The following is a 27902-nucleotide window of genomic DNA, read 5'->3' as shown; positions in this document are numbered from 1 at the left end:
ACTTAGCTATAAGCATGAGCAGCTAGTCTTTTAAAAAGGTGTGCACGTGGAGGTGGGGAAAATCTTTCCGGATCTGAATTAGGGGAAAACGTTTTTGTGCTAATACATGTCTGTTTCAGGGGACCGCAGGGCAGACATTACAGTTCCTTTAAATTTTAACCCTTCAAGAAATATTGCTCTTTTCTCAAGGTCTGTTTCTGATTTGACCTAGAAAGTCAGAGGAGTTACAAGAGAGTAGAACTAGAAAGTTCAGTATCAGCAAGACTGTAACGTCATGGTGATGAGTTCAATAGAATAACCTGAATAAAACAGAAGTGTTTTCAATGTCAGACTTTAATTTATGCTCTCATTCACGGTTTCTTCCTGGGCTTCTCCTGAGGTGTTGCGGAGTGAGACAAATCAGAACGAATTACATAATGAACCTACTAAGCAGCTAGGATCCTTGGGGGTCTGAAGACTGATTTCCAAAGGGAACTGTCCCTCCATCTGAAATTTTTTTTTTGAGGCCTGCAAATGAAAAATGGTTGAAAATCATTGCTCTGGGCTGCACAGCATTCTGATAATATATATGCATTTACTTTTCCAGCTGTGCTGTTTAGTAGCAATTAATTTTACAGGGTTATTTCTATTTCCCAGTTTTTCGAGTTTGTTTATTTAACACAGATTTGTGTTAAAAATACAGTTCAAGCATTCCGTCACTTGAGTCTCCTTTCTCCTTTCTAATGGAGCTATTGTCGCTTGAGCATTACTCCCCTTCAGGCCCAATATATTTTTTCTGTGTTTCTCCTAACCCTACTGGCTAGCAGTACTTCCCTCTGCAGTACTTGTTGCATTTTTATTAAAGATTGTTGCAACCCCTTTGGGCCAGGGACCTTCAGGACCTGGAGTGTTGTCTGGCATGTAGTGAAGATGCAGACTAAATGCCAGGTGGCAGGGATAGCTGCTTCAAAGAGGCACAAGTCAGCTGACTGGAGTGGCTAACTGAGAAAGATGGTTCTGTAGTTGAGACATGGGATGAGGTTTCAGGAGATCTGGGTTCAGTAGTCAGTTCTGTTTATCACCTCCTGTGTGATCTTGGGCTTAGCATTAACCTTTCTGTGGTCCAGTTCCCCATGTCTCAAATAGAGATCAACAAAAAGTCCTGTGGCCCCGATAGACTAACGGATATTTTGGAGCATAAGCTTTTGTGGGCAAAGACCCGCTTCATCAGATGCATCCAAAATATCTTAGTCTATAAGGGGCCACAAGGCTTCTTTTGGTTCTCGAAGATACAGACTAACACGGCCACCTCTCTGATACTTGTCAAACAGAGATATTTCCCTTCTTCCAGTCTGTCTAACTTACCTATTAAGTTATTCAAGGTGGGCCATATAATATAATTTCTTGGCTTTTAGGATTTCAGAGGGATGTCTACCCTGCAACTGGGAATGAGAGTCACCAGCCCAGATTTGTAGCTTTGCACCTGGAGTGATTGTGCTAGTGAGCTAAAAATAGAGGTTTAGAAGATGCTTTGAGGTTGCAGCATGGGCTCTCAAGATCATCACTCACTCCCCAGGCTTGAGAACCCAAACTGTCTCCTTAGAACAGCTTCATAGTCATTCTTTAGGCACCGTGTAGACATACCTGGGTTGCTACTATAATACAGAGAATTAAAATGACATGACTGCAAGCGATTTCAAAGTGTAAGCATTAAACTTCATGTCCTAGGTTTACAAAAGTAGCTAATGATATTTGGGTGCCTTGAAGAGGAATGGTTGTCAGAAAATGCTAAGCACCCATGCTTGGAAAATGAGGCACTGTCGTCTACGAGCAAGAAAGAGCTGGTCCCACTTACCGTGCTCCACCTCCCCAGTCCCGTTACCACGCGAGCCCCTCAAGAGTATCAGACCCTGGTACTAACAGTGGCCTGGTGATCCGTGCTGCTGTCATGTACAATTCCCCGTTTGCTAAAACCTTTTTGGTAAAAATTAAAATGTATTGCCAATTAGACCTGATAAAAAGTGGATGTTTAGTCAAAAATACAGTGCCGAATTTTCAGGGTATACACAGGTGCCTGCACCAGCTTGTTTAAGCTACCCGGAGGGGGCGTCAGATAGAGCTCACCACCCCAATACACCTACAGTATGCCTGTGGACAAATGAGAATGAGACAAGTGAATAGTTCAAAAACAGATAAAGAATTTATTTGTTTAGACTGTTTATACCTTCTAAACCCTCAGTTTAGTGTTACAGTAACAAGTTGTTGTAATATACTCTTAGATATAACTGTTACGTAGTTATTATGTTACTCACATGAAATATGCTGTACACGCAGACCATGGCTTGAAACATTGGCACTTAGCCAGTATGCATTGCAATACAAGAAAATTATAAGATAGCAAAGGTTTTTGCTTCCCTTGCTCCTATTTTTAACTGACCTCTGAGGTCACTACTCTCAAAGGTCTGGTTATTTTCCTTGAGCTCAAGGCCCTGCTACACTGAGCTATATTACATTAATAATACTAACAATAATAGTAATTGTTCAAGGTGGGGTGCTACTCCCACCAGTAACTACTAAATACTAATAAAAATATATTCCTTTCTGTAGTATAATATTTATTTTAAATGAATGCTTATATTTTTAAGTAACAGAGAGGAAGCCGTGCTAGTCTATACACTATCAAAACAAAAAGCAATCAAGTAGCACTTTAAAGACTAGCAAAATAGTTTATTAGGTGAGCTTTCGTGGGACAGACCCACTTCTTCAGACCATAGCCTATGGTCTGAAGAAGTGGGTCTGTCCCACGAAAGCTCACCTAATAAACTATTTTGCTGGTCTTTAAAGTGCTACTTGACTGCTTTTTATCTTTAAGTAAGTACAGCTAGGATGTTAAACAGTGTTTTGCTTCTTAAGTGAGTGCTACAAAATGAATAAACAATGATAAGCAAGTAAATTCTTCACTAAACTTATCCAATCCTATACCTAATTAACTAACTAACTATTTAATTAACCTATCTAATCCTAACCCTATATTTAATCTTAACCCTATAGTAGTACTAATACTATTAACTATTAACAAAATTTTGCTTATAACTAAACAATCATATTGAATAAAGTTTCTTAGTTTGTTTATCAGCACTATTGTTAAGGAGATTAGAGTTATTGTCTTTTGTTAAATGTTTGGAGTCAATAATTAGGACACACATTAATTTGAAGGATATTATCGGTGGGCAGCTGGTGGAGCGCTTTCTTTTGTGTGTCTCCTTCGACGGCTACCTTCTGGATAATGCTGCAGCTCAGTCACTGGCGCTGTTGTTGGGCAACTGCAAGTGATGACATGGCCAGTCGCCAAGAAGCGCTGCTGCTCTCTTGATGCGATGTGGTGAGCTAGGGCGGAGATGCCACTCAGCGCTGCCTAGCTGCAGGTAAAGTGTTAGCTCTTTTAGAAAGGCGGGCAGAGACGAGGTTCTACGCCGCACGCCAGTGATTTCAGTAAAGCAGGGTGATGGAGACTCACTCAACACTGCCGCTGTTATCAGCTCTTTTTATAAGAAGGCAAGGTGCTGCTGTTGCTGCTTTTCAAGCGCCGCAGCCGCCGTTCTCTTCAGGTAACTGCCGCCGCCACTTTTCTTCAGTCTTTTTCTGTAGCTCCTCTCTCCGAAGGGCCCTGCATCCAAAGGCCCTGCTGCGGGCTGCTCTTTATAGAGCCTCCTCATCAATATTGATGAGGCCCAAAAGTTCCATGCGGACCTGTTTGAAAACTTTAGTTTTGTAGTCCGCTGGACTTCAGAAAGTTCTGGAAAGTCCAGGTATATTTACACAGGTATGAGTTCATCCTTGATCTCACAGGTAAGTTCATACCATAATGGCATTAATACTCAGGCGTGATTGGATTATAAGTAACCATTGGGGGCTCCAATGGTAATCCCCTCAATGTAAGTGAATGGACATGTGATGGTTTAAAAGTAAAACCATTTCCAATAAAAAATTTTAAGGTAAAACCTCATGATTTGCATGTGATGAGCACAACCACACATAGGAGGAGACCTTGCAATTCACCCCAAGGGTGAGGACATCAAAAACCCTACTAAGGGATTTTTAACAGGCACCATTAAGTATCTCAGTTTGTAGACTCCAAAATGGAGTCACCCAAAATTACTGTTAAATATTTGAAAATTTAGGACTGGCAGTGGGAGTGGAGGTGGGGTGTGGGAAGTCGTACAGATTTTTTTTCCTTGGAAAGAAGTTGGTTGTCTTTTGTTCAATGTGATGATGGCAACATGAATGCAGTATGCAAGTCTTTCAATATAATCTAGTAGGTGTGACATTTAACAAAGTAGCGAAAATGCTTCAGTAGTTTTGAAAGGATCCTTATTCTTTTTTTAAGGTATCCTCTTTAGGATTGATCTAAATAACATTGCATCCAGCAAAATGGCTTACCAAACATTCAAATAAAATGATGATAAATGTATGCACTCACCATTCGCTCCTTAAATACTGACCTTCACCATGAAACTTGCTTGGCTGATGGGAGCTTTCTGCATTGAATGCTTGCAGGAGGGAGACTAGACTGTGATGAATTCTGGATATAAAGAAAAATTAAGGATGAATTTCTTCTAGATCATTGTGTCTGCAATTATCTTTCAAACAGCACGTCGTCATTGAGATCTGCAACACCTGTATACTGTGATATCAGCCTAACTTTCAACAATGAGGGTATTTCTTCACTACACTCGGGATTAACCTGTCAGGGACCAATTTATTGCACCACTGAAGACTCAATAAATCAATTTCCAAACATGCTTCCATCAGTGCCAGTACTCCAGCAAAATGAGAAGAGTAGTCTACGTCAACAGGAAAGGGCTCCCTCACACTATTGACCTTACCATGTGGAAGACACTACAGTAGGTATGTCAACTTCAGCTATGCAATTTGTGTAGCTGAAGTAGACCATCATTAAAGGTAAGCATAGACAAGGCTTTACTTACATGTTCCAAATGAGCAGTACACGGATAATAAAATGTAATATTTTCAGAAAATGACTAGCATTCCACCAAGGTTTATGGAGTGCCAGTGAGAAGTACATTCCAGTATGCAGTAGCAGCACATGATTTGAGAGGGTACAGGATACTGGAAAGAAGTTAGGGCTAGCTCCTCCACCTTCCAGAGAGGGTGGGATGGGGACTGTGCTCCACCAGCTTCTAACTGCCGCCTTCGGTTCAAAACCTGGCTTGGCTCCTCCCTGCTCTTTGTTTAGGACAGAAGTGTTACCTGTCAGCTGAGGTTGCAGCCCCAGGGGGTCATCCTTAGCCCCTCTGAGCTGCTCTGCCTGTCTCACACACATCCAGCCTGACTCTCACACACCCACCCCCCACGCCTTCACATATGTATTTTGTTAAGTAGAGCAGCAAAAAAAGAAAATAAATGCCCCTTTTCCCGGCTTTGTGGGTAAGACAACTAGATGTGAAGATTATAATGCGGGACACTGATCGCCTTAAACCAGCTGCCTCCACAATCTGCAAGAATTTTGCTGAATATATATTCCTCATCTTCGTAATATAGCTAAGACTTATAACCCACACAGCTGCCTGTATATTTCTGATGAAATCTTAAAGGAAGTTTAACAGCCCCAACTGTTTTCTCTTTTAATTGGTGTGCCCCTCGACCAAATTACATTTCTAAGAGAGAAGAATCAGTCCACACTTGGTGGAAAAAAAATTCCTTCCAGCTGGCATGCAGAAGATCACTATAACCTCATTGTTGAGGAGTTTCTCTGATGAGATTTATAAAGTTAGTTGGAGGGTTTTGGTTTATTAAAGAACCAATGTTGGAAAATTCAAGATGGAGGCTGACCATCTCCATTTTGTAAAATGGCTGTCATTATGCTGAGTCATGATGACGGGGAACTTTCCTCTCAGAGAAAGAAAAGGTGGGAAAACCTTTGGCAGGAAGATCCCTGCTCATGTGGTTCAGTGAGATTGTATAAATAGCAGTGCTCAGTTTACCTCAGTAGGAGGGTTAGAAGATTCTGGTGGGTCAGAGACACAGAACTGGGAGTGCGGAAGAGGTGGGGAGGTTTAGCTCCCCCCCCACAGAAGAGGCACACCCTCTAGCTTTCTTGTTTCCCCCTGTTTCTCTAACTCTGACCTTTGGATCACTGTTGTGAGAGACAAGTGAGAACCCTGGACCGAAGGAAGCGCCATTTCCTGTTTAGGGAATTAATTAACAGGACTTGAAGCCTGAATAGGCGCTGAGGCCTAAATTAGGTTTCTTTGTTTGTACAACTCAGATAAACTTACCTGCACAGAGAATCCATTTACCCTAGGCAAACTCCATGCACGACAACGCCCAGGAAGACTTTGAAGAACCGAAGAATGAAGAGCTGGAAAAGGAGGAAAAGAAGCCATGCAGAGGAAGGGAGTCACCTTGGACAGAAGTTATCTTCATTTCAGTTCCTCAGGGAAAGGAAAGGTGGACCATATAGGGTATGAATGGACTCTTGGTTCAGGGATCTTTATAAATAGTTATAAGAAGGTTTAATATTGACAGTTGTGAGGTCTTAGTTGTATTAAAAGCTATATGGTTGAGTGTTCTGAGGTAAACAATTGCAATAATTGGGATTCTGTGATTCTGTGTGAATAAACAGTGTTTAGTGTTGATCAAAGTCTCCTTATTCAATCTTGCAAGTCAATCAAATTAGTTTCCCAGTGATGATAGATGCACATGTGTCTCGAGCCTAGTGGTCACTGCTGTTAGGCTTAAGGGTGATTTATGGCATAAGTGCCAGCCCACTGTTATGCCCCTCCTTAATTGACTGGCCAAAGGGAGAGGGAAGCAGTTTTGGGTAACGTCATGAGCAGAGAGGACAGAGAAGATACCCTCCCACATTATGACCAGCAAAATAATATCTCAACAAGGCAGCGGCTTGCAGATTTGCAAACTTGTTCTACTTTAAACCACCTCAGCAGAGAGCAGGTTTATGAACATTGAAAAGTTAACTGCAAAGGAACACCGAAGCTCATTAACCTGAATGTGTGTCAGAATGCTCTCACCGACTAAAGGCAAAGTGACACTCAAACAGCTAAAATGAAACTTGCCTTTTTGGTTGGCTTCTAAGGGTTCAAGTAGATGGTGTGATTTTTTTTTTTTTTTAAAGAATCTCTTTTGGAAATAGTCGTGGATGTGAAATAGCTGGCACTTTTGATTATGCTATTTCTATGCATGTTTAGTCATCCTGGGATCTGAAGTTATAAATATTAGCTATGTTTACTCCTGTGGAAACACCTGCAAGATACTTAGCCAGCATGTGAAGGGACGTGTCAAACTGAATGGCTTGTTAAGGAACAGTTAGCTCACCATGGAAAATATTTGTCTACATTTAATGGAATTTGCCTCTAAACATTCTCACTAGAAGTGGGTAGGGTGATGAATGTGTAACTTGCTCATGGGACGTCAGACATTTTTCAGAGTCAGAACAGATTGTCCTTTATTTGGTACTTGGCAGAAGATAAAAGTCCTTGGTCTTGAACCATCTCCATTTTGCCTCTTTCCTGTTCCAACCTCTGAGCTATGAATATATACTAACAGAAGTATTATAACCAATGGCTGCGTACTTAAAAATAATCTGGAGCCTTCTTATTTCCTTGCTCCTTTGCAGATTAATTTATGAGTTGAAAATGGATGTGGTACAGAAACTGTTCTAGTCTCTGACTGCTGATTTCTCCCTTGCAATGGATAGAGATCAGATGTCTGCTGACCTTCTCACATGAATCAGCAGCCATTGATACCTGTGGTATAAGCAGCATAGCCCTTGCTTAAGTGGTTTTGTTCTTTCCTCTCCCAATGTCAAAGCCCGTTCTCATTCGAAATCAAAAGGTGTTGCTATTGAGTTCAGAGAATGTGGTTTGGTTCAATTGCTTATCTATTATGCATGTTCCGCCAGGCTGATTTTGACTTCTCCTTCTCTACATGATGCTGAGGAAAATACTAAAACAGTTTGGGCTGCAGTTCTATCAAGATGAACATGCTACACACAGTTCTGTGCCTCTTTTCCCCTCAAGCCCAGACAGTATAGCATCTTTGCTTTCCTAGTGCCTGGCAGAGAGCAAAGTCTGGGCTGCGGAGAGGCACCAATAGCGTGTTAAGGAAAAGCGGGGCGACTGTCTTTCCTACCCTTTCGTGTGGGAAGTTTTCAGTTTGGAATGCTGTTTTAGGAGGTGTTGCAGATGACAGGGAGAGAATGGAGGACCCAGCCTGGAGTCAGGGTGGGGAAGTCACAAGGGGCAGTAGCAAGCCCATTCCTGTGTTCCTCCCATGACTGCAGTACCAGCAAGAAATGATTTCTAGGTGCACCACTGGATTTAGGATTAGTATTTGTATTTGGCTAGCTATTTGGGTCCAGGCCTAGCTCAGGAGTCCATTATGCTAGGCCCAGTACAACCACAGTTAAAAAATGTACCTTGGTCACAAAGGCTTGCAATCTAAGAATAAGATGAGACAATAGATGTATATCTATAGGAGAGTGAGTACCAGGTAATGAAGATCATACTGCTCAACATGGGCAGTGGGTGAAGCAGATGCTTGGGGAGGCAATCCCCCCAGCTTCTGGGTCATACTCCAATCCTGCTCTGTCCAGACCTTACCCCACTGACCTACCCCCTTTTCTCTAGCCACCTGTTCCAGCCTAATCCCTGAACCCAAATGCAGCAAATGACATCGGGGGCGGGGGGGGGGGTGGAGAAAGAAGGCACTCTTATAAAATTTCTTTCTAAAGAAAATGGAACATGTTTTGCACTGCATGCCAGATTGTGAAGACTGGACACCCAGAGGATACCTATTTAAAAGCACTAAATTTGGGAATAAAAATGTCAGTCACAGGTGTTGTGGTATACCTTGAAGTTTGTCAAAGATTTATTTGGAGAAACTTTGTAGAAAGTCAGCTGTCCAGCTGAACACAAAATGAAATATTATAAAATACCCAATGCAGCCCCTCTTCGTCTCACGTTTTCTTCATCAATATTTCTGAGCTGGTTTTATATTTTGAGTTTACTCTTAAATCGTCATAAAATAACTGTTCCAAATTACTACATATTTAAATTTACTGAAACAAAGATATTTTAAAGTAGTCAGAGCTGGTTAGCATGTTCATAACAAAGTTCGTTGCTTTTAGGAAAAAAGGGACACTAATTCGTTTTGTGTGATTCTCATAACAAAACATGTTTATGAAATTTCACTATATGTGTATGTTAAAATATATTTCCAAATATTCTACACATATCAAAGGATTTTATTTCTTTAGAATTAGTACTGATTTTGGTGGAGGATTCTCTTAAAACTAGTTCATCAAATAGTCAGAACTAGAAGGGAAACTCATTCGTCTAGATACCTGGAGGAAAAGGTACATTGTCCGTTGAAAGATTTGCTTCAACAAAGGAGGTAAAGGGAAATTGGGGATGGATAGAAAGGTCAGGAAAACTTTGGAAACAACGTTTTGTATTTAGTAATTAAAATTAAAATCTTTATTTTAGACAAGGGGGGGGTCTTCTGTAGAATTGATTAAAAAATGTATGAGGATCCCAGCATTTAAGGCTAAAGCTGAATTCTCAGATTGTGCATCTAAATATGTATGCAAGGATTTTTTTTAGAATTCTTTGTTGTAAGCCTCTGCCATAAATAAATGAAATATTTAAAGAAAATTTTAAACTACAGTCCTGTAGACATAGAAATTCACGACTGTTTTTATCAGTAAATTCAGGATTGGCATATGCCTGTTCGATGGTTTAATCACCACTTACTGACTCTTTTACAGGTTCAATGTTATGCTACTAGGTCTGGTAAACTGGCAAGCTTTTCACTTAAATTAACAGATCTCTGCTGTGGGAGCCTTCAGGAACAGTCAGAATAGGGATAGGAAGAGCACAGATGGTTGAACACTAAGACCCAGTGGAGGCATTGCTTCCCTTTCCCTCTGATACTCAATGCCCATGCGTCTCATCATGCAAAGCATTAGTTGCAGTAGATCAGCTGCCTAATCAGATCAAACTCGGTGAGAGCTAGTCAGTTTGTACAGCTCACTAATTTCTATTGTTAACTTATTTACCCTATTGTACCCCATCCTTGCACGTCACTTGACAAAATCATGAACTTGATAGAAGGCTATTTGTACATGCATATAAAAATTGTCATTGAGTGACTACTATAAAGGATTGGGAGCCAGAATTCCCTGATTTTATTCCCAGCCTTCTACTGACTTGCTGTGCTTAATTTAAAAAAGTGATTTGGCCCCACACAAATGTGAAGTGCAGCTGGGGTGGCCCCATACAAGTGTGAAGTGCAGAAAAGAAGTTTCTCAGCTTCTGCTAAATCCTGTCTGATGTGTCACTATCTGGTCCCAACAGCCAAGCTACTGTGTGGTGTGGTGGGGTGAGAGGCTAGACCACCAGCTGAACTGAGATCCTGGCTCTCTTGAGGGCTCCTTGTTGAGGATCAATTTTATGTCTAGATGCGATCACCACACTGATCCTGAAGAAATTAATTCAAATTGCTGGGCTTCCTCTTTCCTGCTTCCTGTTTCATACTTCCTGCACACCTGGAGAGCAGGGGAGGTGACAGTAGACAGAACGAACACATTCTGGGTATTGTGGGATACCTCTGGAGGCCGATAAGATTGATTTAAAGTAATGCTGCTTCCACACTAGCATTTATTTGACCTTTTAAATTTGAACTTGGCATTATGCCACATCGGAGGGTTGAGGGGAGAAAGTCGACCATAGCGTCTATTGTAAAATTGAGCTAAGTGACTTAAAATCAACTTTATGCTGTAGTGTAGACATAGCCAGAGATTGATTTGGATAACCTAGCTGTACACCTGATTGTAACTGAACTGCAGAAAGCTGGGAGTGGAAAAGATTTTGAGATACAAGAAGCAGCTGGTCTTGAGAAAGGAGTTTATCTTATCAGGGTCCCAGGCTTTGCATGAGTTTTTCTCAGCTTAGACACGTGATGAGTCAAGCCGTACTTCTGTAAGGGGCTGACTACATCTAATCTTCAGCACATCAAAAGACTGGGCCCTAATGGTGCCTCTGCTGAGGTCAGTACAAACCTTTCCATTCATTTAAGGTCTGCTCTAACTCCTATTCAGTCAGCACATAATTAACATTATATAATTTTATACTTGATTATGCTCCCACTGGGGTTAGTGGGCAGATTCCCATTGGTGGTGGTTGTATTACAGTAGCATGTAGCCACCCCAAACCAAATTGGCATCCCATTTTCCTGTGCACTGGAGAAACATAAAACAATTATTGCTTGAAGAACTTAGTGTAAATAGACAAGAACCTAACATGATGGAGTGCTGTCACAGAAGACCCATTAAGATTCTTCCCCTGGTGTGCTGGTCAGGCCACTGATACCCACCTTTTTGTTCTGTGGAACTCCCCACCACTCTGTCATTCATCCTCTGGTTTTCCCCCAGCTAAGGCACAGAGGCTGGGGTTACTGTACCCTTACAGAACAATGCAAACACTTACCCACTTCAACTCTGGGAGGAAACAGCTGTAGGGCACAGTACCCAGGAAACCAAACCCCAGAAGGGATCAGAAAACCTAAGTTTTGCACAAAGAGGGCTCATCAGGCAAGTCACCTTTATCAATAAAAGGAGGAGATGCATGGTGGTGGCCCCTCCAGGTAACAATCTCTTACATAAACAAGACTTTTTGTTAAGCATAAACAGTAGGATTTAAGTGCTGTAAGTGAAAACAGACAGCTTAAAGTAAGTCACTAAAATGAAAACACAGAGCTAGTTCTAACCTCCCTAAGGCTACATTCTACACTTACTGTAGAAGATCGACTGCTCTGGGTCAATCTCCCCGGGTGCCATTTTGCACATGCATGAAACGGGGTGTTCCAGGGTCAATGTCAACTCTGAAACTTCTTTTGAGCAGCATGGTATTAAGGAGGTCAGCGGTAGGAGGAGCACTCCTGTAGACCTTCTGCTGTGAAGACAGGCATGGAAGTTGATGGCTGCAAAGTCGATTTTTGGTACACAATTGGAGCACCAAAAATTGCATAACAGCTGTTGACCTTCCATGTAAGTGCAGACACAGGTTAAGAGACTTATCTCATACAGATTCTTACCCTAAAGAGCTATTCTTTTTCTCTGATTTGGGCCAGCAGCCATTCATAGTTCTTAGTTCCCTCCTAGGGTGTCAGGCAGATTCCAAAACGGGCTGAAGACAAACTGGCAGCTGCCCATTGCTTAAATAGACTTTTTCACAGGGTGGGAAACTTTTGTTTTATAACCTTTTCCCCTCCAGACCCCCAGAAAAACACTAGATCAAAATGGCTTTCAGTACCAGGTGGTATGCTCATACGTCTTTCTAGCACCAACTGCCTTCTAGACTTACAGGAAAAACAAGGCTGTTTACAGGTCTTTTCATTGATCACCCAGTCATTAGGGATGAGGCACCAGTCATGGCTTTCATTAGCATATTTAAAAGTATAACCAGAGGTGCATGCCATATTTCTAACTTCACATACAAGAATGATACATACGCAAAAATAGATTATACAGATCATAACATTAAAATTGACAGCTTACATGGGGTATTTTGTCCAAAGCATCTCCGACTTATGTATATTTATATTCACAAGCCAGTTTTCATAAATTACAAGGGGTGGTCCTGTTGTGCATCAGAGTGGCCATGTGCGATCAGCCCAAAGTTCCATCTAGCTCAGTATCCTGTTTTCCAACAATGGCCAATGCCACGTGCTCCAGAGGAAATTAACAGAATAGGCACCCACCCCTGCCATGCAGTCCCAGCTTCTGGCAAACAGAGGCTAGGGACACCATCTCTGCCCATCCTGCATGACAAGGCAGCAAACACTGAAGGAACCATTTCCCCTATTTTACAGATGGGCAGTTGACACCCACATTTCCAAGATCACATAGGGAATCTACTGCAGAGATGAAAACAGAACCCAACTCTCTCATCTTACCATGGTGACTTAACCACACAACCATCCTTCTTCCCTAGGGGGTTTAAATGGGTACAGGAATGGACTCCTGAAGTTTGTATCTTTCTCTATGTACCCGTGATAAATATGTTTTGATTACAATGCAATAAAGCATTTGCTTTTTTTAGGTAACAATTGCTATTGTAGTTTTTTTTTAATATTTATAGTTGTCCTTTCCAGAGCTCAGTGAATACTGAAAAAATAACTATGAGACGTTTGAGCTTTTAAATGAATACACTTCAACTCTGAGTGCCGCTTTTGTTTGATTTCCATGTACAATTAAGTTACACTAGCACGAATGCTGTCAGAATGATTCTTAAGCCCACGCTCTTAAATACTCAAAGACAAACCATTTTAAAAGTTACTTTCCACAAACATTCACACTGGAAATCTGGTAAGAGTTACAGAGGAGACCCAGGGACCAGACACAATGCCATTTAGCCGCTCTAATTAATCACATCTAAGCAAAGCAGCACAAATGCTGGGTTTGTATTCTGAGGATCCAAATATGGCATTGGAGTGCAGGTTGGATTGAGTCAAATCAAGGTGATTCACATTACCAGGAAAAAAAAAATACTGATTTAAATCAAGTTTCCTACTGATACGAATTGACATATTTCTTAAACAGTTGTGCAGATCTGATCACTAAACCATGTTAATGCACAAATTAGTTACAGCTTTTACAACATCCAAAAATGTATTTTGTGTAATTTTATTAGATTACATGATTTTGATTAATTTAGGAAGTAGCACATAAGGTTTACCTGTGTCAAGTTGCAGCTAGAGCAACCTTAGGAATGGTAAGAACTAAATCACACACACACACAAACACAACAGCACTAATTTAATATTTAGTTTAATAAAATATAAGTGTTTCACACTTGCAAGAGTGGCAGTCTTCTGAGTTGCTGGCTGACAGCAGTGCTTAAGCATTTTTTATTTTGAATTTTATTAACTGTAAGGTCTCAAAACACAAAGGCAACCTCTACACGGGAAACCTCTGGCACCAGAGATACCCCAGCAATACCTCAGTCAACAGATCATGGCTACGCACCAAAGCAGCCTGCAACAGTGATCCACTCACTTGGCAGAAAGTGGACAGGTGCCCCAGGCACTCTGTTGACAGAATTGGCACTGTAACCCCGGAAGGCAGGCGGACATGGGGGGAAACCCTTCCCGGAGTGCCAGCCCCACGTGCCTTTAAAGGGCTCCCCCCCAGCCCATGCTCTCTGCTCATGCTGAGGCTTGCCTACCTCTGTGAGAGAAAGCAAAGCTGCTGCAGGGCTCCCTTACCATTTGAGAGAGAGACAGGTCTTTCCAAACCTCTGCCATGCCAGAGCAGCCTCCAGGCTCACACTGGCCTGAGGACTGGCCCTGACACTCCCGGTCATCAGGCTCTTCCGCCACATCCAGAAGGATGACCCCAACAGGCAGCCTGCAGAGCAGGCCCATGGCACCACAGTGCATGAGCCTTCCTCACCCCCTTGGGTGCCCACGTGGGTCTGACAGTGCCCCACCAGCACCAACTGGTGGGACCATCTCGTCATGGGGCAATGGGAGGACCAGCAATGTACACAGAATTTCAGGATGTGCAAAGAGATATTTCGTGAATTTTGAACTGGCTTACCCCTGCCCAATGACAACAGGACACCAACTTGCAGACTGCCATCCCCATCAAGAAGCGAGTCACTAGTGCCCTGTGGAAGCTGACCACCAATGACAGCTACCACTCTGTGGGTCACCAGCAACAGCTACCACTCTGTGGGTCACCAGTTTGCACAGGGATCCATCAACTTTAACCCCTGAGAGCATCATTTTGCATGTACTTGAAATCAAACCCTGGGAGATCAACCCTGCATGAGTTGATTTTCCGTGGTAGTGTAGATATAGCCTAATATACTCAAATAACCTCTTCTTATTGCCTTTTATGACCCTTGTGAGGTGTAACTCATTTTGTGCCTTAGCATTCCTGATTTTGTCCTTTCGTGCTCGTGCTATTCTTTTGTACTTTGTAATTCACCCATGCTTCTATTTTTCGTAGAATTCCTGATTTCAGATAATTGAAGAGCCATATAGGAAGAGTAGCAAGATCCCTATTTTGCCCTCACAGCAGGGTAGTTGTGCCTTCAGTCTTGTCTCCTTGAGAAACAACTAGCTCTCCTCAACTCCTTTAGCTTTTATTTTCTTCCTAAGGGATCTTACCCACCAGTTTTGAGTTTGTCAGAGTCCACTTATTTGAAGCTCATTGTCCTTATTCTATTTCTCCCACTCCTTCCTTTCCTTAGAACCACGAGATGTGTCCTTTCATGATCATGATCACACAAATCACCTTCCATTTTCAGAGTCACAACCGATTCCTCCCTATTGGTCAGAATGAAGTCTAAAATTGCTCTTTCTATGGTTAATTTCTCCACTTCCAGAAACAAAATTATTCCGATTACATTCCAGAAGCTGGTTGGAAACTTTGTGTTGAACTGTTAATATTTCAACAAATAAATACCCGGATAGTTAAAATTCCCCATTATTTCCTTAAGGAACAATTATAACCAATAACCATAAAGTTAACAAAATTAATATCAAATTACTTTCAGAAAACTGAAAATGGTTCACAAATATTCCATAGACATAAATGTTGAAATTAAAATAATCCTTACAAGCCCTTTGCTCAGCATTATTTAGCATTGTTCAGTAATTAAGAGAAAATATTATTAAAAGGCCCATGAGTTGCAATGGCTTGTGTGTTTTTCCTGATACACTGAAGTAACAGATTGGGAGTTAAAGGATAAAAATACATACAAAAGATTTCAAAAACACATCTTAAAATAAAATGGCAAGCCAATATTTTTATAGCACTACTGAGCATAAATCAGTAGAAATGTATCTTTATAGATGATGATAATAGTATTTTTTTAACGTTTATGAGGAGGAGAAGGCACCTTTGGTAAGTTACCATGGTGAATATAACACAGCCTTTATTACTATAGTATCTCCCTATGTATAACTGAATATTTCAGTTCTCTTTTATAGAAAGACACAAGAACAAAATAGGAGTCCTATCATTTAAATAGCACTTCTGTTTCAATAGAACAAATAATAGTTTCATTGTCACAGAATATGAAAAAGGCATTTCTAATGAAACGCTGTGTTGTCCTTAATCACAAAAAGTCCATTTCCTTCAATAAACTGTAGCACTACAAGGAGTAAAGAAAATGACACAAATTATACTATTAGCATTAGAAGAAGCCACTCTTCTGTTACTGCACCAACGAATAAGTTAACTTACAGCTTATTATAAAGACACATTCTACCTAAAGAATGTCAAAAGAATGCAATTTTCATAACAGAAGCCTACACGTTGAAAGGCTACATCTGTCTCTTTCGCCAGATTTGCAGTCCAAGGAATGTTGACGTGTGCTGTAATGAGTTATGATTTAACTATCTGTAGGGGTGCGTCTACACTAGCCCCAAGTTTTGAAAGGGTTCCCCATTTCGAAAGAGGCCGCAGCGCATCCACATGCGTAATGGCCTCTTTCAAAACTGTTTTTCCAAAAAAGGGGTGTACATTTCAAAACCCTCTTTCCATCCAATTTCAGGAAGAGGGGCCCCCTTTGAAATTGATTTTTCAAAATGGCATGTGTAGGTGCTCTGGGGCCGCTCTTTCAAAATAGCGGGTTTGCCATGGCGGTAGCTGCAGGGAGCACGGAGAGACTCTAGCAAGCCCAAGCAGAACCCGGATACCCCGTGCAGGAAGCTGAGAGTGTGCCCAGAGCCTCAGGAGCATGAGCTCTGCCAGGCACACCCTCCAGCACCACAGACCATACAGCCGCACAGCCTACCGGCCAGATGGCAAGCCCCCCACGCTCCCAGGACCCCCAGGAAGCCGCCTCCACCCAGCCTGAGGGGTCACCAGAGACAAGCCAGGGCCAGAAGAGGAGGGGCCCTTCCTGAACAGAGGTCACAGTTAAAGACCTCCTCCACCTTTGGGCAGACAAGGATGTTCTATTGCACAGCACTGGGTGGCCCCAGAATGCAGAGACCTTCGGTCAGCTCTGCTGGGGCTGTGGAAGCAGGGCCACCGCCAGCGCACAGCCGATCAAGTCCGATTGAAGGCGAAGGAGCTCAGGCAGGCCTACAGCTGGGCCAGGGACGCCTGCAGGTGATCGGGACCAGGGACTGCCCTGAGGTGACCATGCTACCAGGGGACCAGCTCCAACGACACCCCCAAGCTAGTAGCCAGGTGGACACGGCCGGCCCTGAGTCGGACCGCGAGGCAGAGGCGCACAACCGGCCAGGACCACCAGGCCGGACCAGGATGGTGGAGCCAGGGAGAGGCTCAGAGCACGAAGGGCCCCCTCACCATCATCGTCAGCTCCAGCTCCACCAGCCAGGCCCCCTCGAGGCAGGTGTCCCTGGATGCATTCCCTGAGCCCCAGGTAGGTAATGGGCAGCCTGGGGTAGGAGGAGCACCCCGTCCTGTGTCCCCTGGCTGTGTCCCAGACCCAGGCATGGTGGCATGCAGCACCCACGCCCATGGACAGTGCCACAACCCCCACAACCAGAAAGGGGAGCAGGGCCAGACTGCAGCCAGTGCGTGCCCCACGGATGTGGCCCCAGCGGCCATACGGGACTCCCCCGGGGGGGGGGGGGGGCGGGGGGGTGAGCAGATGGTTGGGGACAGCAGATGGGCGGGGGATGGGCGGGGCCCCTGAGACCAGGTGGCAACACTGAAAGGTGGCCCCTCTCCTCCTTTTGTCACTGCAGCATCATCCTCTGAGGGCTGGGCCAGTCCCATTCCAGGCGCCAGCACTTCAGCCCTGCCGCCCGCTGGGGCCAGGGAACCCCTGTCTCCGCTGCCTGGGCTGCTGCCTGCCCCACCCTGGAGGGCCCACCATCTCCACCACTACAACCTGGAGGAGGCTGCGGCGCCCCTCCAGCACCTTGCCCCCCTGCTGCTCCACCCACTGCTTCCATCCCCATCCTGGTCACCCTCTCCCCAGCTGCTTGGCTCACACTGGCTCGCTGGCTCACCATCAGTGTGGACTGGGGGAGCCTGTCCCCTGCCCCTCCTGGACCCCCATCACCTCCTACCCCTCCCAGCTCCCCGACCCCCTGCCAGGGTGGTGTAACTGGCCTCTGCCTGGACCTACCTCCTTGTCATCCCAGCCCTATCCCAGCCCCAACAGGGCCCCTGCACCCAGGGTGGCAGGGCCCCCCCACCCCATGGAGGAATAGGCCTGCCCGAGCCTGTGACCCCGTCTACAGGGGTGACCCCCATGTACACAGTTCTCTCCCGCCCCATGTACAAAGTTTTCCCCCCTCAGGTACGTAGTTTGCACCGTACCTAGCTCCCGGTATAGAGGCCCTCATGCTGCTTTCTGTTCAAGTGCAGTTTAGTTACGTTTGGTTGGTTCCTGTTCAGTAGAGTGTTCCACTGTGCACCCCGGTGTCCCCTGTGCGTGGGTGGGCTGTGGTGTGGGGTGGGTGCGTGGGGGTCAGTGATGCAGGGTGGGTGTGTGCGGGAGGGTGATGCAGGGTGTGTATGGGCTGGAGGGTGCCTGGGAGGATCAGTGAGGCTCCTGGTTGAAGCCCTCCCAGAGGGCCGCCTGGACCCTAACCCATCCATTTGTGCCTGGCAGCACAGAGCCATGGGTGGCTGCTTGTACCCAGGGCCACTGTCCACAGCCCAGCACTGCATGAAATGCTCATACTTACCCCCGCTATGTTGTGCAGTGCACAAAAGGCCGCGACCACCCCAGGGATGTTGGAGAGGCTGACGCCCAGCCATGCGTGAAGGCATCGGACGCGCCCCTTTAGGTGCCAGGAGGCCTGCTCCACAGTATTGCAGGTGTGGTTGAGGCGGTAATTAAAAGCATCCTGGCTGGAGGTGGTGTGCCCTGTGCAGGGGCGCATCAGCCATGGCTGCCACAGATACTCCCTGTCGGCCACTAGGCATGCTGGCATCACGGTATCCCCTACGGGGAGTTCCCAGGCAGGGACATACGTGCAGTCCTCAATGCACTGCCCCAGCCAGGAGTCCCACGGCACCCGGGCATTGAGGGCTTGCCCAGACCAGCCCACACAGGTGCCACTGAACCAGCCCATGGTGTTGACAAGGGCCTGCAGCACCACCGAGTGGTGCCCCTTGCAGTCTATGTAGCGGCCTGCATTGTGGTCTGGAGTGCAGATTGCTATGTGGGTGCCATCAAGGGCATTGAAGCAGTTGGGAAACCCAATGGCCACGAATCCCCCCATGGCATTGTCCAGGTCCTCAAGGCAGATGGCCCTTTGCAGGATCACACGGTTGATTGTCTGGACCACCTGCGTGAGGGGGGGGAATTGACATGTGGGCCTGCACGGCAGGGAGCCCAGTGGCCCTCCATGCCCCACCCTTCCTTGTGAGCCCCCCCCTCCCCAGGGGCCCACTCCTGCCTTCCTGGATTGGTTGTGGGGCCATGGCCAGGCTTACCTCCAGGAGGATGGCTCCAACAGTGGCCTTGCCCACCCCGATTTGGTGTCCCACTGAACAGTGGCTATCCGGGGTGGCCAGCTTCCACAGCACGACCCCCATGTTTCTTGACCAGGAGTGCGGGCCGATTGGAAGTGTCCATGTGCTACAGGGCAGGTGTGAGCCACTGGCACAGCTCCATGAATGTCTGCCTCGACATTCAGAAGTTCTGGAGCCACCTGTCATCATCCCACTGGCCCAGTACCAGCCTCTCCACCAGTCCCCACTGCTGGGGTGGCTCCAGAGGTGCCATAGGGGATGGGAAATGGAGTGTGGTGGTTGCCCTGTGGCAAAGGCCTGCAGGACCCTGGTGTCGGGGTTCATGGGCTGCAGGGCTTCTACAATGGCCATGGCCAGGATGACCATGGACATCTAGGCCCCAGTGTCAGTGGAGGCATAAGCCTCGGGCAGCTGCTGATGCTCCATGTGCTGCGTGGTTCCCAGAGCACGGTCTCTGCAGTGCTGTCTGCTGCTCTGCGGTGCTCTGTGTGTGCAGGGTGGGTGTGTTTGGGAGGGGCCATTTAAGGGGGCCGCTGGTTGCAAGACCCGGAAGGGCTTGTCAGCCATGCAACCCCATGCACTGTGTGCCCTGGCTTGTTCTTTCAATAGGGCTCATGTTGCTGTGTGGATGCTCCCTTTCGAAAGACTGGGGGCCTCTTTTGATATAGAGGACCTGTGTGGCGATCCGTTTTGTGTGTGTAGCTGCGTTCTTTCAAAATCCCTTGTTTCAATTTCAATTCTGGACATTCCACCTTTCGAAATTTATGCATAGTGTAGACACAGCCTAGGTTTTTTAACTATGTAAACTCAGCAAGCAATATAATTTCCTCTGTAGTCAACTGTAGCTATTCTTAAAATAGTCTCCTTGTTTTTCTCCTTGGCTACATCTATGCTGCAGTCTGCTTTTGGACGTGGAATACAAATGAGCAAGATCAGAAATGCGGATGAGGCACAGATTTATGTATCTTGTGCCTCATTTGCATATTCTTGTGTGATCTCACTTCTGCAAGAGCCTTTTCCGGAAGCAAAAAGAGCTGAGTAGACGGTGTTCCTTCGAAATCGAAAGATGGGTTCATTTGAAAATGGGGTTTGTTTTCGAAGGAACCTGATCTACACAGCTGTTTTAGCTTCCGGAAAATGCTCTTCTGAAAGCGAGATCGTGCAAGAATATGCAAATAAGACATGGATTTACATGAAATCTACACCTCATCTGCATTTCCAATCTCACTCATTTGCAATCCGCTTTGGAAAGTGGATTGCAGTGTAGACATAGCCCTTTTGTGGGAGAGAATAGGAATGTCAATGCAAAAATGACGAGTTGAAGATTAAATTTGCTGCTATAATATGACAAAAGAAATGTTTCCAGTCTAGCATTTGCAATGTTTCATTTTCTGCTGCTCTGTATTGTACTACTTTGCAATAACATAAAACATAAAAGAAGCACCTTGCGATAGAAATCACTTAAATGTCAAAGCAAGCAACCCTATAATATTTAAGATCTTGCTGATTTTTTCATAAATATTTAATACTTAGCCTAAGGTATTTCTAGATTCTATTTCAGTTTGAACCTCTCAGGACAGGGGAAAATTATGCGATCTTGTGGAAGTTAACATTTTGTTCTGCTGAAAAATGTCTATACATCTATCACATAACAAGAACAGTGATTGCCAAGCAGATGAGAATTGGATTGTTATGCATTAGATTTTCTTCTATGAGAGGCTTTTCCTCATGTAAATTGATGTTAGAAAAACAGACTCCTAAAGCTAGATAGCTACCAAGCTTTGTTTCTACACACTGTCTTACCAAACTGTTTCAGAACTGAGTGCCTAACTCTAAGTGCTTAAATCAGAATTTAGGTAGCTAAAGAAAAGGTGCCTGGTTTTTCACTGGTGCTGAGCCTTTGTAGATCCATTGGAGATTTAGCAAAAAAGTCCTTTGGATTAATGGTCTTTGTCTATGGTCTATAGAAATAATCCTAAAGATTAGGGGTGCGTCTACACTAGGAACTAACTTCAAAGTTAGGCACTACTTCTAAGTAGTCTGCAGAGAGTCTACACACATTTTCCCTGGCTTCTAAGTTAACTTTGAAGTAAGGGAGCCCAACTTTGAAGTCTTTACTCCATTTCCGGGAATGGAAGTTTAACTTCAAAGTTTAACTTCAAAATCGAAGTTTAACTTCAAAGTAGGGTATGTGTAGATGCTCAACTTTGAAGTCTGCTTCTTTGAGGTAAGCAACTTCTAAGTTATTTTTGTAGTGTAGACACAGCCTAACAGGTGTAGTTTCTGCTTCTAATTGCAGGACTATTGGAATTAAGCTCCTTTAGGGAGTAAGATAGCTGGAGATCATGGAAGCCACTTCCCAAGGCACTAAACCTCATGCATGTACCATCAGCAGCTAAACCATACATGTGAAGGAGTTTCCTGGGTACTGATTGCAATTTCAGGGGCTAGGATGTTGATTGGCTGTAATGTATGTACCTATGTGATAGAAGCAGACAACATGGGTGCGTCTACACTGGACACTACATTGGCACTACATTGAAGTAGCCAGAGGAGACTCTACACACATTTTTTTCCCCTTACTATGAAGTTAACTTCGAAGTAGGGAGCCCAACTCTGAAGTCCTTACTCCATTCCCGGGAATGGAGTAGTGCCCTACTTGGAAGTTTAACTTTGAAGTAGGGTGTGTGTAGATGCTCTGCTTCAAAGTTGCTAACTTTGAAGTTATTTTTGTAGTGTAGACACAGCCCGTGAGACGTAGGGAGCAGGAGTACTGAAAAAGCTCCATAGGGCACATAACTGGCGGGAAAACGCAGACTTGGAAATTACGAGTAAGGAAATTGCCCCTTTTGTTTGTTCTTACAGTGTCCTGCAAAAGAGGACCGTGGACACAGTTTTGATCTATAAACACGGTTGCACCCACAATTAAATTAATATAATCAATTTATTCTCCTTCTGAAAACAATCTAGAAAAGCCTCAGATATTGGCCAAGTGCCCAAGTCAGAGGGCAACAGTATTTAGGCACCTAATGGTGTAATGGGCATCTAGAGTGGACTTACAAAAGCAGAGTTTGATAGGATTTCAATGGGAATTAGGTGCTTAATCTGCTTAAGACACTTTTGAAAACCCCACTTGGTGCATATATGCATCTTTTGGCATCCAAATGCCTTTGGAAACCTGACTCTTAATCTCTCTGCGCCTTAACTTTCATATCTACTTTAAAGATGAATAGCACATAATGAGAGTAAATGCATTAGAATGTGGGGTCCTCGGATACTGTTGTGGTGGAAGGGAGTCATATAAATAACTCAGCATTCTAAGAATCCTTATAACGGGCAAGTATAAAATAACTGTCCCAGAAGAAGCTTCTTTGTAACCTTACACATAAAGTAATTGCTTTTTCAACAAAGAAGGAAAATAATAATTATTAACAATAATAAGTCTTAGCTCATTATGCCTCTCCCCGCAAGATCTGAAGGTCTGATGTAAATACACAATATGCTTCACTTCTCACAAGTATACAATAACATGATGATTCTTCACCGGTTCGGCAGTTCAGCCTCTAGAAGCCAGTGTGTGCACTCTGTCATTGTCTTCTTTTGTTTTTGTTTTGTGCCTTTCAGTTATAAGCCCTTTGAGGCATCTGTTATCTGTCTGGCGCTGTATTTATGTAGAACTTTATCATAGCTATGTCATGGCTCTTCGAATCTTTAATAATAAACTAAAATATTAATTACATTTCTGACTATGCTTGAATACACTATTTTATTTGTTAGTATCTCTGACACATTGATATTATACTTCTTAATAAGGTCATACGACTACAGGTACTTAAGAATTTACCCTGTTAATGTGATTTCTCCTGTTAATATAGCATAGAGTAAGTATTTTGAGCCAAATTTCTTTCTACCATTTTTCTTTAATAGTTACTTGAAACCTATCGTATTTTTGATAGACTGAGGAGAGTGCATTGATTGCCTAGCTTTGTTGGGGAGGGAATTCTTCCTGACAATGGTGCATCAGGGAGTCTGCAAAGTAATTTTTTTTGCAAGCTCAGTAAACCCTGTAGAAAATAGTGAATTATCTTATGAGCATCCTTTACTTATAAATATTGCAGTGATGTTAATGGAAAGGGCAAGGCCGTGCTGCCCTCTAATTCCTGCTTGGTCATGACACTTTTTTAACAATTATATACGTGCTCTGTTGAAAGGACATCACCATGTTACTGTGGTAAAAATATTTCAACCTGTGCCAAAAGTTAAGCATTTACTTCATACTGGATCACCCTAAAGCCCTGATTCAGCAAAATATTTAAGCCTCTGGGTACTCTGATTAACTTCAATGGGACTATGTCCTGGTTCAAAGTAGGGAAGCACTTATGTACCTTGCAATATCAAAACCTGTCTTTCCTAATGTCTAGGGTGCAGACTGGGGCAAATGGCAGACTTCTCAGTACACTGATAATTCCAGATATATATGGATTGAACTGAAAATGATTTCTTTGACATTTTTGGTGAATCAAAAAATAAAAAAACATCGAGTTTAGGGGTCAAACAAAACACTTAGCTCTACCCAAAACCAAAATGTTCCATTTTTATCTCAAGCATTTTTTTAAATCTTAAACTTTTAAAAACTATAAATAAAAATTCAAAATAGTCATTTTAAATCAAATTGAAATATTTTCATTTTGACAATTGGAAAAAAATTGATTTTTTTTCAGTATTTGTTTTAGGGTTTTTTGTTTGGTTGTTTTTTGTTGCTTTTTTTAAACCAAAACAATTTGGCAACATTTGACATGAATTCACATAATATTTCAGTTTAGTGGAAGCTGTTTTTTGCCCATAAAAAACTGATTGAGAAAAATCTTGCCCAGAATTAGTGCTGAGTATTTACAATTCCCATTGATGTCAGCGAAAAATTGGGTTTAAAGTACGTATTCACAGAAACACTTGAAAGGTGCAGAAGAGGAAAGCACACAGAGTTAATATGTGCATTAGTAGCCTTTTAAAAACATATTTTAAAAAATAATAATTTGAAAATTTCTTTATTTTCAGACCATTATAAGATAGGCTGGTGGGTTTTTCTGCATTCTCCACTGGGATTAATAGAGCTTTGATCATTAATACTAGCCAAGAATTCTGTTGCATACTGTAGCTAGAAGTATTCCAGGCTTATGCTGTTGTAACTAAAAGCTGAATGAGGCTGACTACAATTTGTTCCTGATGCATGATGCTCTTGCTTTAGATTCCTCTAAAACCTTCCATTTCTTTTAAGGCTGTTGTAGTTCAGTTTCAGCTATACTCAGGCCAGTGATTGATGACAGCAAAGACATTGCTGCTGATTGCAATGCCTCTCCTGGGTCACCCCGGGCTGTGAGCTACTGTGTTGCTTGTCTCAGCCTCCTCGCCAGTCAGTCCTTTTTGCCTTGCCAGCAAAACCTATAGGACTGTGCCAGTTCAAACCCTACCTTTCAAGTAAGACCCTGTGAACCCCCTGTTCCCCTGAGATTTTCTCTGCAGCCACTAATTTTGCTCTCTCCAAAGAGACAAATGCACAGCCTGTTAGCTTATATGAGGACTCACTCTCTAGTTTCATAATCAGCACTGAAATAGTTTAACAAATACCATTTTTAACAAAGGACAGATTTCAGTGATCCTGACAAAGAATAAGAGATGGATTGTTACAAATAAAACAAAACCTGATTTCTAATGACTAAAGTTTAATTTTACAAGTTACAATCTTTGTCTAAGAATGGTTTTTTTCTCACCTGTAGTCAACTTCCAGGTATTCTGCCCTAAAAGACCAAAAGGATCACGAATCCCTTCCGTTACTTAAGTGATGGATGACTCAAATGTCTTTGTCCACTTCATATTAACCCACTGTGTCTGTCTTAAGAGCCAGGAAGGCTTTCTGGGTATACAGGCTTTTGATCTCTGTTGTGATCATTAAGTAGTCATCTTCCTGGACTTGACAGTTCCATGGCTTTGTTTGCCTTACATGCACATATTCTTTGCATTGTCCTCTGCTGTGAGGCAGCTGAGACACGTAAATACCAAGTTCTTTTGTCTAGGGCAGGCAGGGCTTTATGTGCAATCTGCAAAACACCTTGTAAAAACATATTTTAGCAAAGGCTTATAATTCCTTGTACACACCCCCTACCTATATGCAATGATTTTGGAGATCGGCGTGTTACTAGTTTCCATTTTCTATTTTACATAGAACCTTTTAGATACACATTATGACAACAATGTGTTGAGGCAACAAATGTGTCGGGCTACATCTGAGTTACAGTATAGTGTTCCCTCTGCAAGTTGGTACTGAGAAGCTCCCAGGGTGACACTCTTGTAAATTTGCCAATCCTTTAAGGCAACACTAACAGGGTTTTCAATTAGACAGTGTTGCTGAGATGTTAGTAAAATGACTTGATGATAGAGTGGGATCACTTTAGTCTTCTGTTAATGGAATAAACATTACTAATACAGAGGTAAACTCAATACCAATTACAAGAAAAAATCTGACAGTTTAGTCACCGAGGGTTACCTTCCATAAGAAACCTTGCCAGAATCCAAGATGGTAATCTACATTGTTTCTTGTCCATTGTCTAGCTTCACTCGCTTGGCCTCCGTAAAAGAAAGCATGCAAAGTCCATTGAAGAGACTGCTCAGATAGAAAGGGGAAAGATCACGGGAGGGAACAGTACGACAGATTTTGATAATATTTTGCAATATCCTGGATAAATCTGATGGAATTAAACCTTAATGGATGAAATATTTTAGCAGCTGATTATATTAAAAATCCAAAAGTTTCTATAATATTATACTATTGAATAAAATTTTGATAGAAAGGAAAACAGGGTTAATGCAATCTCTGAGAAGTATTAGAAATTTCAGAGGTTTTATTAGGACAATACATGTGAAGTGGATTTGTTAGGAAATGTGGAATGATGGGAAATGCAAATGGCCTACCTCTTAATCCATCCTTCTAGAAAACTGATTACTTATCCACAGTCTGCTCAAATGCCCAAACTAAATAAATGAATAACTCAGACATGAGGTTTCTTGTTCATAACATTCTCTTCTCAGACCTTGAAACCACAGAAAAACCCAGAGCGGCATTTTGAAAGACTGCTCACCAGTCAAAAAGTCTATCAAAATAATGTGTTAGGTGATGAGCTTCCGTGGGACAGACCCATCTCTTCAGATCTGGAAATTTCTGAATTCAGAGTTTTCCAGATCTGAAGAAGTGGGTCTGCCCCATGAAAACTCATCACCTAATAAATTATTTTGTTAGTCTTTAAAGTGCTACAAGATTGCTTGTTTGTTTTGTGAAGATATAGATTAACACAGCTACCTCTCTGTGACCTGCCAGAATGTGTTTGATTACAAAGAACTGTGCTGTAACTTCACTGTGGCAGTTACACTGTCAACCACCTCAGAAGAGAAGCCAAGAGAAGCCTGCTTGGGCAGAGTCTCTTTTGCTGGGGATATCATAGGATAGCAAGAGGACTGTTCACCCTGGAACTACCCAAGTCAGAATGGAGAGAGACCTCTAAAGAGCATGATCAGCCAGGGAGCCAGAATCTTGAACTGGGCCCCCTTGCCGGACCCCAGAGGGGACTATAGCTGCAGGTGTCCTACACTGACACATGGTATCGAAATTATGTAGGCTCTTCAAGAGATAGCAGAGGAATTTGAGGAGTGTGGGGTGCTGCCCTTATGATGGAAGTTGGGGAGAACTTTCTGGAGTTCAACTTTTTGTTATAAACTGGAGGGAGAGAAATTAAAGAGTTGTAGTAATACAGGCAAAAGAAGAACAAGGCATGGTGATTGGGAGGAAAACTAATTTGACTAATATATCCACATTGTTAAAAGTGGAATTTTAATGTTCTCTTTCTTCATTATCAGTTTTTACACACAAACTCATTGAAACTTCCTTTTCTTCCTTTAAAGAAAATTCAATATGATTCTCCTCTCCTTGGGCTCTTCTGAGCCCCTGATGCCTAGAGTTAATTTGTTGTAATCAAACTCAATTTAATTAAGAGAGATTATATAGCCTCAGAGGTTAATCTTCAATGAACAAAACTTTGCCTTTCAACAATAGTGGATTTGGGATGTATGCCATCGTCACATTTGAATTTTGTTTATTCACATGCAGGTAGTAACTGAGGGTATGGCTATATTCTATATAGCATATATAGTCTATAGTATAAAATCATCTATTTATGTTACATGTTCAGTGTGATGAGATAGCATCACATATAATGAAAACCTTGCTATTTCAGATTGTCACTAATGAGAACAAGAGGTTACTGCAGGTAGATAAAGTCATTGTTAAATGTGGTGATTTAGCCTGAGAGCATTGATTAGTATTGACTAAAATTTTGATACCCAGTAAAGTCAGTGT

General features: G+C 43.0%; 1 long non-coding RNA gene across 2 annotated transcripts in view; it reads right to left on the bottom strand.

Moving 5' to 3' along the window:
* Positions 1 to 349: 349 nt before the first annotated feature.
* Positions 350 to 27902, bottom strand: part of LOC142011158 (uncharacterized) — a 42214-nt gene continuing 14661 nt past the window's right edge. Inside the window, exons 2-4 of one of the 2 annotated variants that reach the window (XR_012644977.1) lie at positions 6279 to 6361; positions 4482 to 4561; positions 350 to 507 (exon numbers count right to left, since the gene is read on the bottom strand). This is a non-coding gene — a long non-coding RNA (uncharacterized LOC142011158). Of the gene's footprint in view, positions 508 to 4247; positions 4562 to 6278; positions 6362 to 27902 lie in introns of those variants that run through there. The other variant, XR_012644976.1, reaches the window with a different exon arrangement.

This window comes from Carettochelys insculpta, chromosome 3, assembly GCF_033958435.1.
Source record: "Carettochelys insculpta isolate YL-2023 chromosome 3, ASM3395843v1, whole genome shotgun sequence".
NCBI lineage: Eukaryota > Metazoa > Chordata > Testudines > Carettochelyidae > Carettochelys > Carettochelys insculpta.
The sequence above is the reverse complement of the archived record's forward strand: the minus strand, read 5'-3'. Positions and strand labels throughout refer to the sequence as shown.